Raw genomic sequence first — 16,473 nt, forward strand, 5'->3', positions numbered from 1 at the left:
AACGTTTTTTTGAGCCCATTGAAGACTCCTCGTCGTCCGAAATCCCTACCTTCAAGGCAAAGCGCCAAGCCTATGGGAAAGTAATTTCAGGATCAAACACTTCCACTTCCAATTTCAAGCTTCATCTCAATTGGCGTCTCAAACAAATTTGAAAAATGTATTGCAGTATCAGCATTTCTGTATTTGTATTTCTGCCTTCCCTAAAATGTATTCCTGTATTCGTATTTCCAAATACTTTTTGCCTCTATTTAAAATGTATTTCCGATACGTATTGCGATATACTTTTACAGATATGTTTCAGTATTAGTATTTTAGCTACTATTTAATGTATCCCAGTATTTGTATTTCCAAATACATTTTTTAATAATTTCTGCCCAACCCTGTTCGATACTAAGCGTCCCGTTAATACAGTGGAAGGCATGTTGCTTAGGTTACCACTGTCCAACGCTGCAGTAGAACATGTGTTCAGCCAGGTCACCCTCACAAGGACGCACTTGCGAAACAGGAGATTGATGGAAACACTGGAGAACGTTTTGTATGTTAAATTGGGACTGTGGGGAAAAGAGCAGTGCTGACAGGAATATGTTCCTTCAGAGGTTCTTCTGGCATGTTTTAATACCGCAGTAATGTACCCTTACTCTGCCGTTGGTTCTGCGAATTAGTGATGGTAGAGGTGTAAATATTTCTATTTGATGTATAGAAATGTATTATGTGTCCTCTTGTGTTTAAAATAAACGTTTGAAATGGTCAGTTTTTTTTTTGCTATTTTTGGCTACTTTTTCAGATCGACATTTGGCTACTTTTGGGCTATATCTCGTAGAAATTTGGCGGGTCAGGGTACAAACACCTGGCAACCCTGCCACTGTTTCTAACCTCAGAAAGCAGGCCGCTCGAACGCAGAAAATCGCGCCGGCCGCTCGGGGTGCGCGCGAAGAAAGCATTCAGCGCGAGCTCGTAGTTTCACTGCTTCAATGGCGAGCGTGCTCTCGCAATGCTCGATGTTCTTGCAGCCACGTGTTCGGGCGCTACCTTCGCTGCGTCTTGAATTGAGGTGAAACAAAGCTTAGAAGTATATTCTTTGTCACGGTCGAGTCTTCTGTGAGAGAGATTTGAGCGAATATTAAATTGAGCCAACAAATACGCCGAAGTTTTAAAGTTCTGACAAAAATATCGGATCGCCAACGTCGCGCGTTGCTGTTTGCGGCGATATAACTCATGACTCGACGCCTGCATGCTTCGCCTTGTCAAAAGTTAAACCACACCTCGAGGACAACGCAGCAATCTACTTTCGCCTCACCTACGTTAGCGATAGAGCGGCCGCCCATTTTGAGAACTGATACCAACTTCACTAGCTGCAGTGCAGTGAGCTCCCTCCAGATGACGAAGTGGGTGTTTTCGGCAACAGGGTACGGTAAGAATGGATGCGACGGAGTAGGGGGGCTTGCAAAACACCAAGCCTACGAATGGCGAGCTTGAGGCATCTGGAGAACGAAAAAACAATTAGAGTGGAAGTACGCCAAGAGGGCGCCTCGAATCCAGTCGCTTCACATGTGGAAATATGAAAAATAACATTAAAAGAATTCCTTGTACGTGGAACGCAGCGCGGACTCTGAATGGAAGAAGCCCCGAGTCCATTGAACGTGTTCTAGTAGATTGCTTGTTTCACCAAATACGGCTGCTCCCGGATATATTAGTGATTTCTTTTGTTGAATTGCCCGGAGACCGACCCAAACGTACATCACAGTTTCCAAATTTCTATGCCCTTCAATATAAACGAGACCCCGCAAGACAAACGTTTCGAAGGCCCTCCTACACCTGGTTTGATAGATCGCGCTTTCAACCACGCTCTTTTCGTCTCGACCGAAATGTGACATGTGTGAACACGAAGTGTGCTGTGGAATTGGAGCCTCGATATTTGAAATGCGAAAAAGGGGCATTAAGAAGAGCAAGCAGAAAAAGATTGCTATAAAGGTGCTTCATGAGTAGGTTGTTATGTGTGTTCTATCATTGAGCTTTGCCTGTTTTGTTTAGTTGTGTATGTTATATCTTCATTCAGTGTGTAGGAAGTCAACTTTTAAAGAGAAATTTCAAAATAAATTTTTATGATCAGACTAAAAAAGAGTCTTTACTGATATTGCAAAAATTCTACACGCTTAAAAAAAGTGGCTCATTCGTTTACTATTTTTCTATATTGGGCTCTGTCCGCTGTAGTATTGAGGAAGCATTAAACCTTTTTGGCCTAGAAACTAGGGATAAATGGCTCATGCAGTCCTTTCCTCTAGATGGGAATTAAACCCGCTAATCATTCGTGTCATAACAATATTCCCTGGATATAAAACCACACATATACTATTTTACCTTACGTGTCCCCCGGTGACTCTACGGTAACTACAGTAACAGATTTATTATAGCGAATTAAGATAATTATAAAAGACTACTTAGCTGCAGCGGCAGAACGGGCCTCTAGTGCCAGCTATGAGTGTTTCTATTAATGGCCCTGGACTTTGAGTGGTGAATACTGCCAGTCATGTTGATCGAAACATAAGGCACGCCTTAACAAATAATAAATGAGGCAAATTCGATACCGCCCTAACAAATTACAAGCACAGTCTAAACTAGGATGCCAACATGTTTCCCATTTACTTTACGGTGGCGCCAACCTTTTGTTACCCTTTCCGAGATCCTCTCCCCCCACCATTTTTACCCACTTCTTATTTCGCTAAACGTAAACAACATTGAGTTTCTGTAGTCTCGAAACACCGGCAACACTGTGAGGCCACTTCAGTTTCCGTTCATAAGAGGAGTCGGAGGCTCAGCAGGATCACGGTCGTCGTGGTTGTCGCTCTCTTTATTCGGGTGTTTCATATTTTGAAGTTGCGAGCAGGTAGTGTGCGTTGCTTTTAACGAAACGCGAGTTCCCGGGACAAAATGAAACGCAACGAACTGGCATTGAACGCCGAACGCCGTGGGAAAGAGAGCGGTGAGCGCTCCTTAGCCCTAACGAGGATTAGTGGCGTAGTGCGAGCCAACGTTACTAGTAGGATCACAAATATCAGTTACAAGGACCATCTGATCCGGTGTCTGATGGTGTTTCTTTCATATTCACCGAAAAGAAAGGGTAAACTTTGGTGGGCATAAATCTACACCGAAAAAAACCCCGAAAACTTAATCTTAAAGTACACACCTAAAAAATACGCCTAATTTTGAAAAAAAAAAAAAAAAAAACGAAAGCGCGGAACCCTATATATAGGATAGACTGAATGATCCGTCAACGACCGGCTTAAAGGACATTGTAGGACAGACTGAATGATACGTCAACGACCGGCTTATAGGACATTTCTATTCACTTTAAGCTAACGTGGGCGGGCACTTGCCTACACAAGTCGGTGTGCACTGCCGCTCCTGTCAGTGCACACCGACTTTTGGTGCAACAACGGTTCTTGGGAGATTTCAAGACCGGAAAACTCGAGAGATCTACGAGGCTTTTCACATTTAAAAACTAGGACAGCAATGCGTCAGCCATCCTTCCCTGTCACTGAGTGCTAATGAGGTGTCTTTTTTGGCCAACGCCTATGCGCGGTAACTTTGGCCGGTCAAGGATGAAAGTACCGTTATTTAGGTTTTCGATTTATTTCTCTTTCTTCTTTTCTTTTCCCATTTTTTTTCTTCTTTTTTTTAGATTTATTGATCTAGTCTGTTTCTTTTTTTTCTTTTTTTTTTATTGATGTGAAAAAAGGAAGCCAAAGAAATTAGCGGGGAAGTATCTCCTGACTTGCTACTCTGGTTATGGGGAAGGGATGTGGATACAAACATATAGTAAAAGTTAAAAATGCACGAAAATAAATAAAAATAAAGTAAAGAAAATTAAAAGCCGGGTATATCATGTAACAGCGTTAGAGTTCCTTGTTGAGAGCAGTCGCCGATAGGTATCGCAAGAGGGCCTTTGTTGCTGCTGTGGCAAAAGCTTCGTTTTCCCACGGTCCCAGTATCTTGTAGACGGTGAGGTCTTCTCCAGAACGCAGTTGGATTTCTTTTTGCAGTTAAGTGCGTTCTTCTTCGTACTAAGGAAATTCCAGCATGACGTGTCCGAAGTCTTCTATAATTCTGCAGTGATCGCAGTGTGGAGAGGCAATTGTTCTTATGCGGTATAAGTATTGATTGGTGTAGGCTACCTTTAAACGTATTCGGTGTAGTACAGCTTCGCACCGACGAGTGAGACCGCGAGGTACGCGAAACGTTAGGTGTGGATCAATCGATCTTAAGTGTGTATCTTGATCGGTTGCGTTAGCCCAGAGGCGTGCGGTTATAGTCTTCCCCAGGACTCTTATTGTACTATTTATGTCCGTTCTGGTAAATGGGGCTTGAACTTCGTGTAGAGAGCTTTGAGCATCTGCTGCCGCAGCGTCAGCCAATTCGTTGCCTTGAATTCCGCAGTGACTTGGTATCCACTGAAGACCCCATATTTCATTACCTTGACAAACTGCCTCCCAATGTAGTTTGAGGATGTCCAATAATAGCTGTTCGTATGGGCTTTTCTTACATGGGTGCTGGAGTGACTGAAGGAATGATTTAGAGTCTGTTAATATTGTCCAAGGTCTAGGAGGAATTGTTAGAATATATCTCATCGCTTCACGGACAGCCACCAGCTCGGCAGCTGTGGACGACATCCTGTGAGAGAGCTTATAACCATTTTTAAAGGAATGTGCGGGAACTACCATACTAATAGAGGACTGATTGAGCGTTGTGGGCGCGTCAGGGTAAATGTGACATGAAGATAAGTGTTCAAAATGAATGTAAGATAAAGACAGCTGTTGAAGAGCGAGAGCGGGGAGCATTGATTTCTTTGTAATACCTGGAACAGTCCTCTAGATCTCAATTCGAGGTAATGACCACGGAGGAGTACAGAGTAAATTGCATCGCTGAAAATATGTTGGAAAATTGTGCGTGTGATGAAGGATCTCTTGTGCAATGCGGCTGTAGAAGCACCTTTCACGGATGTCCGCTAAGTGATGGGATGGTAAGATGACGCATATGATTTCGAAGAGTTTCCTGCGTACGTAGTGCTCTTATGGAAAGACAGTGGGACTCTGCTATTGTGCATATGGTGGATGTACGTTTGGAAATACATAGAAAACTCTGAGTGCCTTTGCTTGTAGTGAGTGTAGTTTCTTCATGTCAGCAGGAGAGAGGCCGTGCATTACAGGAAGGCAGTAACGAAGAATTCCAACAAATCAGCTATTATAGAGGCGAAGAAGGGCACATGTAAAAGTTCCCCAGGTTGTTCCGCTTATAAACCGACCAAGGTTACGAAATGTAGACAACTTCACCTTCAGATGAGCTAACTGGGGATTCCAGGCCTCGGTCGATAAAAATTCCGAGAAATTTGTGAGATGAAACATACGGTATTTTAGCACCATTTACTATTAGCGGGTATCGATTTATTTTCATTCGTGTGAAGGCAATAGCGGCAGCCTTTTCAGGGGTTATTTCAAGCCCGTGCATAGTCAGAAACATAGATACGTTAAAGGGATACTGAACCGAAATTTCGATCTCACTAAACACGACCGGGCGGAAAGGCGGGAAGCTGGAAAACAAAAAAAAATATCACTCATACGGCAATATATCTAGCGGATCGCCGTATTGTTTTAAAAAAAAGAAGTGCCCGATCGAACCTGGTTGACGAGGCCAACGACACAAGGCACGTCACGATTCCCATTCTCTCTCCTCCTCGCTACGTCCCGTCAAGCTGGTGAACCGAAGCGAGGAGGAGAGAAGCGAGGCCGCTTCTCATCATTCTCAAATTCTCCCGGGGGACAGGTACGTCAAAGAACTCGCTTGATCGCGCCCTTCTTTTCCAAAAGTACGGCCATCCGTTTGAGATATCGATGTACGAGTGATGTTTTGGAGTTCGTAGCGTCCGGTTCAACACTTCTCCAGCCTTACTTTGCGAAATCCAAATTTCGGTTCAGTATCCCTTTAATGAGTGTACCAAGCAGTCGAGTCTGTATGCCCTCAAGGAAAATCGCAGATGTCGAAATACATGTATCGTCGGCGTAAGTTTGATGCGAGTGGATTTCCAGCCCATTCCAGAAAGACCAAAAAGAGCTATGTTGAAGAGCACACGACCCAAAACCCCACCTTAAGGTACTCCTTTCTTTAGCACGTGTTGTGTTGTATCTTCTTCTTTCGTGCGCATGAAGATCGCTCTGTTACGTAGGTAATCAGTTATTCAAGGATAAAGACGACCACCGATACCGATCGTTGGAAGACCTTGTAAAACAGCGGTATGACATACATTGTCAAAAGCACCTCGTACATCCAGAAACACTGATGTTGGTATTTTCCCACGAAGTTTTTGATCTTCAACGTGAGTAACTAGATCCATACCGTTATCGATGGAACTTCGACCATATGAAGCCGGTCATTGTTTCGGGACACAATGACTTTGACCCTAAAAAACATTTTAGATGTGAGATAATCACGCGCTTCGTGCATTTTCCGATGCAGCTTGTCAGTGCAATGGGCCTGTAAGACTTATATCCAAGTAAGATTTGCATATCTTGAGCTCAAGATATGCAAATCTTGCTTGGATATAAGTCTTACAGGCCGAATTCTGGTACAGGCAAAATTCTGGCTATTTTCCACTATTGCGGAATGTTTCCAGTGACCCAGGAATCATTGAATATGTCTAAGAGACGCTAGCTGCCTTCCTGTCCAAGGTGTGCCAGCGTGCCATTGGTAATTTTTTCTGATCCAGTGAAGAAGAGTAATTAGGTGATGCTAGAGCTTGATCAAGTTTTGGGGAAGTAATGATAACGTCATTCTCGGTGGAGAATTGGTCAGGAGAATTTTCAGTGTCCACGATTGGTGGACTGACGCTGGCCATTCCTGGCAGATCCACTAATAAAGCGCAATAATCCTCTGCAATATCCAAGAGTGACCCTCCCGAGGATATTGAGAGGGCATTGAATGGCGAACTTTGCTGCGGCGTGGACCGCAAGCCCCGCGCAATATTCCATATGTGTGTCGTGGGAGCACGTGGATCAAAAGAAGCACATAGTTCTCTCCACTTCTTTCTTGCGAGCTTGCCCAAGGGACGGCGAATATGTTTTTGAGTTCGCCTATCAATTCGAACGTCGTCAGGTAGTTTAGTGCGCCGTGCTCGTCGTTCTGCAAGCCGCGCGATGGCCCCGTGGACGCTCATATTCCCAACCACCTCTGTGCGCGAGGAAGGGAGGTGGGCGGATCGCTTGCACTCGGTTACTGACGGCTGAATGGCGGAAATGAAATCACTGCATGTACTCGTGTCTCGCAGCTTTAATTCAACGTTGTCCTCAAAGGAGAATGTTGAATTACGAAAACAGGTTTCAAATTACAAAATCAGGTTTCGGTGAACTTTGGGCTGTAGGCCATGTAATGTGATATATGTTGGTGTGTGGTCACTACCATGGGTCTCGACATCTGTGAGCCAAGACGCTCGAGATACTAGTTCACATGACATAAATGAGACGTCGAGACAGCTGCTGCATCGGATGCCGCGAACATAGGTAGGTGTCCCGTCATTTAGGACGCAGAGATCGTGCTCTTCCAGTAAATCTAGAAGCTCCCTTCCACGGCGTGTTGTTCTTGCGCTACCCCAAGCTGGATTATGCGCATTAAAGTCACCGGTCACTAATACAGGGAGGGAACACCGCCTCATGATGGTTTTCAATCTGTCGACATCGAAGGGACATGATGGAGCAATATATGCAGCGATCACAGTGAATGAAAGCCTCCCGTTACTAACGGTTGCGCTGGCATATTCATTGCTTGGGTGTGATGAAATGTTATGTGTAATGTATGTTAAGTCTTTCGAACTGCGATAAATACGCGAATAGGACCAAACTCTCGATTTGATTGAAAAATCTGATATCCAGAGAGACAAAAATCTTTTGGTACTACGTGACTCACTCACCGTCAAAATCGGAAACTTATATTTGAAAATGAACTGCCTGAAGTCAGAAAGACGTGAACTTTACCCCCTTGCATTCCACTGGAATACTCTCGCTCGTTTCACATTATCTTCAAAAGAGAGCGCATCAGCCAGTAGATTGACACGAGCTACTCAACAATGCTGTGATCGCAGGTTCAAGGACCAAATGTCCTTTAATTATGTGCTTAAAGATGCCGGATGGCAGTTGGTAAACTGAGTTTCGAATGATAGAAAATACAATACTTATTTTGTCGCTGATCGTCATCGAGCCGCATGCAGTAAACGACGGCTTCTGAACTGGAGTAGCACGAGTGGCTGCGTCGGTGTATGTGCGCTTGCCGGCCGGTGGAGGTGGCACAGGAGTGCTTGTCGTCTGTCGAGGAGGCGATGACTCACTAACCGACACGTTCTGTGTCGCCGCTTGCTCATTTGAAGGAGCCCGCTCTGTCTTGTTTTTCTTGTTACTCTTCTGCGGCTGCTGTTGAGAGGATGTCAAGCCTGGTGAATCTTGAGGAGGCAGAGGCGGATAAGATTCCAGAGAGGGAGGAGCTTCCTTATTTGGAGGGTTCCGACGAGGTCCTCGTACGAGCAGCTAGACGTACCTTGCAGTTTACATAGTCGGCTGGGTGCTCTCCGTCGCAGTTTGCACATTTTACAGGTCAGTCGCCCTTGCAGTCTTTGGTTAGATGGGGTTCTCCACATTTTTTGCACTTTCTGCTTCTTTTGCAGTGTTTGGCTATGTGGCGAAGTGCCTGGCAATTGAATCATCTGGGTGGTGCCTCAATGTACCCAGTGACCTTGTGCTGAGTAAACCCGAGGTTCACTTTCAACGGACGTTCTATGTTCGGTCGAAACGTGAGAACGACACGATCAGATGCTGTTGCGGCGTCACCAGGCTTTCCACGGCGGCGATAGAGGCGGCGATCTACGACGACACTAGTCGGTTGGAAGAAGTTAGCCAGTTCAGCATCTGTGTACCACGCGGGTAAACCCCTTGATTAATCCGAAGTTCTGCAGGTACGTACTCGGTATCGTGGCTTCTACTGGCATGTCTCTAATGCTGCGGATTCGCAAGAGCTAGTTTACCGAATTTACTTCTGCGACTTCCACGAAGAGGCCACTCCTAGCTGTAAAGTGATGGTGCAGAATGGGGCAACCCGCTGCATTGTTGACCTCGGCACTCAGCGTCAGTGGGCTTTGTTGCTGGAGGCGATGTGCTTCGTTAGTGGGCGTCAGAAGTACCTAGACTCCCGTCATCCTTTGTCGGCGGTGCTCCACAAGGGCGAAGCCTTCTAGGTCACCCTCTGTTAGATCTTGGTCCATTTCCTTGTTTACTGCTGCTGCCGGTACTTTGGCAGGTGTCAATGAATGATCAGCAGAATCACTGTCGGTGTCGTTGTGTCGTTTTCTCAGTCCAGAGCGGCCCGAATGATTGTCTTGAACGGCATGGTAAGCGTGGTCCTTGTCAGCGGGAGTCTGCTGGGAGCACGATGGATCCAACGCTGATGCCGGCAGATATATGCCAGGTTGAAGGGCCATTCCCTGCCGGTTAGCTGAAGTAACCCGTGCCGCGATGAGCTGCGGCCTGTTCGCGGTCACGTCTGATGTCTTAGATGCCAATCAGTGCTGTGTGGACGGGGCTCAGGAAGATCAAGATAGAGAGCAAAGAGGGGAACGTCCGATCTAGGGTGCCTTCATGTGCGCTTTGCTTAGGGTGGAGACATCTGGCCATTTTGTCCCACACTTCTATTTTTATTTTTTGTTCAGGAGCGCGTGAAAGAGCGTGTCCCTGCACGCTTCTGTGGCGCTGACTGTGCTGTGGCGACATTTTGTTTTCGCCGATTTCTTTGTATTTTACCCGTGAGCGCGTGCTGTCGGCATCGGGTACTACAAAGGGTGGCACTAGGTGGCACCACCCTAAACAGAAGGACATCGAGGCACCCTAGTTCGATCAGTTCCAACGCCCTCTTCTTCCTCCGACCTAGTCTGTACACATTTTCTTCATTTCAGTTTTTAGTTTTTTTTCTGATATCTTGTCTACGCGTAGGGTTCAATTTTCGTGGCTTCTTTTTCCTCGTTTTCTCTTCTGTCTAAATAAATCAGTTGGGAGTCAGCGCTTTTTCGTTCTACTCTTTTTTTCTCTTCCGCCGACATTTTGTGCGCTGTTTAATTTTAGAGAATCTGTGGGAGGAATTTTAGAAAATCTGTGGAAGGGATCACGAGTCTTTTCAGGGTCACGTAATCCCTCCCACAGATTTGGGACCCTGAAGGGTCACGTGATCTCTCCCAAATATCCGTGTATACACTCTCAAGAAAAGAAGGGTGTAAAAGGGTGTATTGTTACACCCTTTGTCCCATATAATGCACCCCAAAACTTAATATCGACGTACACCACCTTACAGTCGAACAGACGGCCCGAAATTTTACGAGGGGCTTGAAAGCCCTGTGGTACAACTTATTAAGATAGCTAATGTACGGTTTACTGACAACAAAAAAAATTATCGGGGTTTTTTCGGCCCTACTGTAAAACAGTCGGTGTGTTTTTTATGTGGACTTTGATGCGTACACTAGCTATTTAAAAAGTTATATCGCACCATTATCAAACCTCTCGTAAACTTTGGGGCCATCTGTTCGACCATAAGGAGTATTCACTGGGCGCCATATTTGTGGGTGCTTTCTAGAGCGCATGCTCATAACAAGCCCCTATTAATAGGCCCGGCCATTTTGGCGGTGTGCAATGCACGTTGCAAAAGAACCCTGGAAGCTAGCCATCAGCACGCGCTCAGCAGTCGTGCACACAGCTATGGCCGCCAGTGAATACTTCCTATAGGGCTCAGTACGTCAAAATGAAGTTTTGGGGTGTGTTATATGGGACAAAGGGTGTAACGATACACCCTTCTACACCCTTCTTTCTTCAAAGTAGACGATTTTAATGGGTGATGTGGTTTCACGGAAAAGATTTGGACAGACCCCACAAGCCTCTCAAAAAGCTATGGCGGGTATCTATGGCACTTCATAAATTTATAAAGAGTTATTGAGGCAGATTTGAAAACTTTGACGGATATTTAAAAAACGCCAAACAATTTTGATGGGTGTGTCAAAACATTTAGGAAATTCTGGTGCCCCATAGACGAATTTTTAGTAGGCTACCCACGGTGGTGAGTGCGCGACCTCTAATGAAGACCACTGCAACCGTGTTCCACAATCTCGCTGGAATCGCAACACCGATGGATTCCAATTCCATCACTGTTCCGCGTGACGCTGTCGTCGTAAGAGATCATTTGCACGCTCCACACACTTCGCGGAGCGTGGTGTTTTTTTTTTTTTCTTTTTTTCTTTTTTCAAATCCTTGAACCGAATTTATGAGTGTCGATGAAAAGGAACATTTTCAGTGATTGTTGATAGTCCAGCAATATGTCTTTTGCTAGCCTCCCTCGTTTTTTTTCCTCTACGCTCAGCTGAAAACATTAAGAAACATGTAAAATTATCCAGCTCCGCTCCAGGTAATCCCAAATTATCTTTCTAGTTCTCTGAGGACATGTCTTGGTTTTCACCCCCTTGACCGGAATTAATCTGTCAATGAAAAAGAAGATTTTCACTAAACGCTTGACAGCAGAGTCACCAAATGAGCTGCGTAGCTTATTTAGTGGCACTAGTTGATAGTTCGCTCTCAGCTTTGTGTTTGCCCAGCGTGGCGACTCCGCAGGTCGGAGCGCGTGGAGCAATAGCTCGCACCGCAGAAACCGAAGATTCCGTAACTGAGTCACAACTTTTTCTTACATTTCCAAAGAAGTGAAGACCGCGAGAGCACAGCTGTCATTGGTGTTCTCTGTGTGCGAGCGCACGGGTATACACAGCTTTTGCTTAATTGCCAAGAAAATCCCCAAGTTTAGGTTTCATCCCTACCCTGCCGGTATCGATCTAGAGAAGCACCGTACTGGCGTGCTCTCGTCTATCACTACTATATGGTGCGTGTTAAAGACACTAGGCTAGCGGTTGTACCGCACTGGCTAAATTTCTCATTCGACAGCTGAGGATCGGGTCGCTCATATTGACACTAAGTGCCGGCTGTCTAAACATGTATACAGCATATTTAACAGCCTAGCTATTCCTTATACGCTCATCCCTATTGAAAAATCCCGCGAAAACTTCCAGTGACATTCCGTGGAAACCGGTTAATTTCCACTCATTTTAACTGGAAACCAGCGTAGTTTGCCAGTTTTTTGGTGGAGATTTTATTGACGGCCACTTTCAGTAACCAGATTTCGCTGGACCTTTGACAGGAGTCATTTACGGTTAAAATCCGGCAAAAACTTCCGGCGACTTTAGGTGCAAACGGGTTAATTTCTATCAGAAACCAGCGCAGTTTTCCAGTCTTTGGTGGAAATATTACCGGCAGCCACTTTCGCTGGAAGTTATATCAGAACCACTTTCGATTACCCGCCGCTGAATTCCTACCGGAAGCCACTCTCGTTTGCCGGACACCGAACTTCACTGGAAGCCGATGCAAAGGGAACGGCTAAAGTCAAGGGAGCCTGGACGAGCAGGACTGAGTTTGTAATTGTGGCCGCCACCCTATTGAAAATTCTCATTTGTATGAGAAATTTCTGTGTCCAATAAACACATATGAATCATACAAGGTATATAAGAACATATAAGAACCGTATAAGAACCATATAAGAACTATATAAGAACTATATAAGATATATGAGAACATACAAACACCATATAAGAAACTAGTGGGAAGTTTCTTATATGTTTCTTATGGGGTTCTTATATATCTTATATAATTCTTATATAGTTCTCATATAATTCTTATATGGTTCTTATATGTTCTTATATAATCTTATATATCTTGTATGATTCATATGTGTTTATTGGACACAAGAAATTTCTCATACAAATGATTTTTTTACTAGGGCAATGCAGTGGCATTCTCGTGTGTGAGTACTTTAGCTCGAGACGACGCTGCGATCCTGAAAGAAGTGCATGCAGCGAACTGTTTTGACGGTGCAAAAAGTTGGGCAGCGATCACCGGCAACTCGCTATTTGCGACAGACAAATAACGAGGCCAGAGAAGGTACCAGACCACTCGGGCGGCATTCTCGTGCCTGCGAGTTTTAGCTCGGGACCACGTTGCAATCCTCAAGAAGTGCGTGCAGCGAACTGTTTTGATGATCCAAAAAGGTGGGCAGTTTCACCCGTTTTCATCCGAAACCAGTTTACAAGTCTGCTAGATTATTTGCCGGTAAACAGATTTCGCTGGAATTTCACCGGCCTCCGTTTCCAGATTTCGCTGGAATGTCACCGGCAGCCACTTTGTTTACCAGACGACCCGGTTTTGCTAGAAATCTTACCCGAAACGGGCGACTCGCTTCCCTCTTTACCGAACTTCACTCGAAGCCGACGCGAGCGGAGGGGGAAGCCGAGACGAGCGGGGACTGGGTGTGTAATTATGGGGCCTCGCACCAAGGACGAGTCCCCACGCACCCTCTCTCCCTCGCGTTGGGTTCGTGGGGAAAGTGCGAAAAAGTCGTTTGGCTGACTTTTTTTTTTTTTTTTTTTTTTTAAGAAAACCGGATTTTTTGTTTGTCAACGAGAAACGGCGCCTGCCAGGAACGGCCGCTCAGTCTCAGCGGCTCGTTCCATCCGTGCGACCTTATCTTCCAGAGCAGCTGGGTCTGCATGTTTCTTACGCCTCTTTGTTCGTCCGGCTTCAGAAGCATCCAGTGAGCGAAAAAGAATGTGCCCAAGATTTCTCAATGTCAGCGGATGTTCGTTTGGCGCGTTCGTTGTTTTCGGTAAGCGTGCTACTGATAGTGTGTATGTGTCCGCCTGGTGCACCCGTGGCGACGGCATCAGGGACGACATCGTGACTGTGCCGGGGATTTCTCAACGGCGGCGGATGTTCGTTCCGCGCGGTCGTGGTTTAGCTAAGCGTGCTACTGACAGTATACGTGTGTGTGTCCATGTGGTGCACCTGCGTGGTTCTATTAGTTGAACTACCGTACATTTAGGAATTTACCCAGTGGCATTGTGAGTACCTTGAAAGATATTTTTTGCGACAAAGAACTTGATTGTTCCTATTTGTTCTGATTGCTTTTGTATACAGCTGTGCAAATTGTTTCACTGGTATCGACCCCATTAAATAAATACATAGAACCTTCGAGTCTATATGGATTAACCACTTTGTTACCGAATCGTCCAGCATTTGGTAAACATACACCAGTCACGGTTCACAGGCTTCCTCCTAAGTGCCTTGCGTTGACGTCCGAAAAAAGAAAGAAAAAACACGGCAAATTCTGACCAATCTCGACATCTTCTGATAAATTCCAGCTTTACTGGAAGTGAAAAAAAATCCCATAATGCAGTAAAATAGATTTTTCCTGGAAATAAACTTCCAATAAAACTCCGAGGGCTGTCTGGTAAAAAATGTGGTGACATTCCGGTAACAATCCTGTAAAACAACCCGTGACATTCCAAGAAAAATTCGGTGACGTTCCGTTAAACTACGGCTTTACTGGACGTGAAAACAGTCCCATAATCCAGTAAAATTGACTTTTATTGGAAATTACATTCCGGTAAAAAACATTTTCAATCGGGATTTCTTTAAAAAGTTAAACTAATCTAAGGAGAAAGACAACGTGGTACCTAAATTCAGCACGAGACAACGTCTGCACACGCCGCATATTCATTACCGGCCCTCGGCTTTGTAAGTATGCACGTCATCGTGCTCCGTAATTCGTTTAGGCTAGTTCGATTAGAAGAAGGCATTAAAGATCCAACATAATTTAGCTGGCTTAGAAATACAGCGCATGACTAATTCTGAGGTTGTTTGACTCTTCGCAATTTGTTTCTGATGGCTAGATCCTAATTGGCGGTCCGACAATCTCAAAGGCGTCCCGATAATGCATCCTAGAAGGCAGCCGTCTTCTTCAAACCCTATTCCGACTCAGTACTTAGGATTGCTTATGAGAGCTATCGTCCTATTTTCTGATTTCATCGTGAGTTTCAAAATATTATTTTGTTGTCCGCTTTCAAATTTGGCAGTTGCAACCGGTTTTGACAGCGTGAGAAAAGATGGAAGTCATTCTTGTCGGCCGAAAGTGTTAGTGTGTCATCTGCTTGTGCTTACTTCTGAACAAAGAATACTGAAAACGTATACAAATGTACGAAATCAGCCACAGCCGTTATTTCATATTGAAAAAAAGCTATGCTCACCAAGGAAAAAGAATCTGAAACAATGAATTGAACATTCAATGAAAAAACATGCGCAGCATATCCTATAGTGTAAAATAGAAGCGTTGTATTGAGCGCGGATGTTTTTTAGAAACCGTTACGCTGCTGTAGGGCAAACAAAGTAATGTCATGTCGTGGATTTATATGTAGCGTTTATTGATGGATTCCTTGACCACTCGTTGTAAAGGATGAAAGGGGAAACGCAACAATTTTTCTTAGTTTCAGTAAGAACCGCGTAAAATCAATCACATTCATTATCTAAAAAAAAAAGAAAAACGTGAGTTTTTTTTTTTTTTTAATACAATGGCAGGGCGCTGATTTAATTACAGCAAGGAACAGCAAACAGCCCTTCGACTCTCAATCAGAACACCTGTTACATGAGATACCGCTTTCTAGTGCCACTAAATAAGCTACACTTCACAGTAAAGACACTTGGCCATATTGTGGCTTAAAATCACGGTTGCCAGTTACCTGAAGTTTTGTCTGAAATCACAGTAACAGATTTTCCATCCTCCACAAATGTTTAAATAGTTCGCGACAAAAGAAAACAATATTACATGAGCGTCTAACACGAAATCTAATGCTGAGGAAGTCGTAATTTTGAGTCATGACCATCGGCAGTTGTGTCTGTTCCACACAAGAAGCAAAATGGCGGCCCCCACAACAACGTCGGGGAACGAAGTGCCGATACTATAAGCGCAGCTCATTTGGTGTCTGTACGCCTTTCCATAAAAGCGTATGTGGGCGCGTTCAATGTTGTGCATGTCTGTTATGCACGTACGCATCCTGGCTGGCCGCAATTGCGAGCAAGCCCTGACTGGACTGGGATATTTATGTGTGGACTGTGATTTTTTCAACAGTGAAAACTTGTATCGAGCCAATTGTATCCTGCCAATGTTTATGCTAGCCCCGAGCTGGGTTTGGAAACGCACAGGGCGCACTTCTAGTTCCACACATTAAAGTTTCGCTATTCTCGCCTTCTCAGCAATAGACCTATTGCTAAATTACCCAAGCATCAAGGGGAATTCTGAAAATGCGGGTCTACCTGCCGACCAGGTTGTTCTTTCCCATATAAAATATTAGAAGTAAATAAACAAAATACGACGCTCACGAACACCCGTGCAAGAGGTCATTTGTAATATACTTTTGTTTTAAAACAGCTACTGCTGCAGACACCAGCACGTGAGGCGCATAGGCCTACATTTTCTGAATTATCCTTGATGCTTGACTAATTTAGCAAACTGTCTACTGGGAATCGGAAT

This window comes from Ixodes scapularis, unplaced genomic scaffold (genome assembly GCF_016920785.2).
Source record: "Ixodes scapularis isolate PalLabHiFi unplaced genomic scaffold, ASM1692078v2 PGA_scaffold12__126_contigs__length_90152505, whole genome shotgun sequence".
Lineage (NCBI taxonomy): Eukaryota > Metazoa > Arthropoda > Arachnida > Ixodida > Ixodidae > Ixodes > Ixodes scapularis.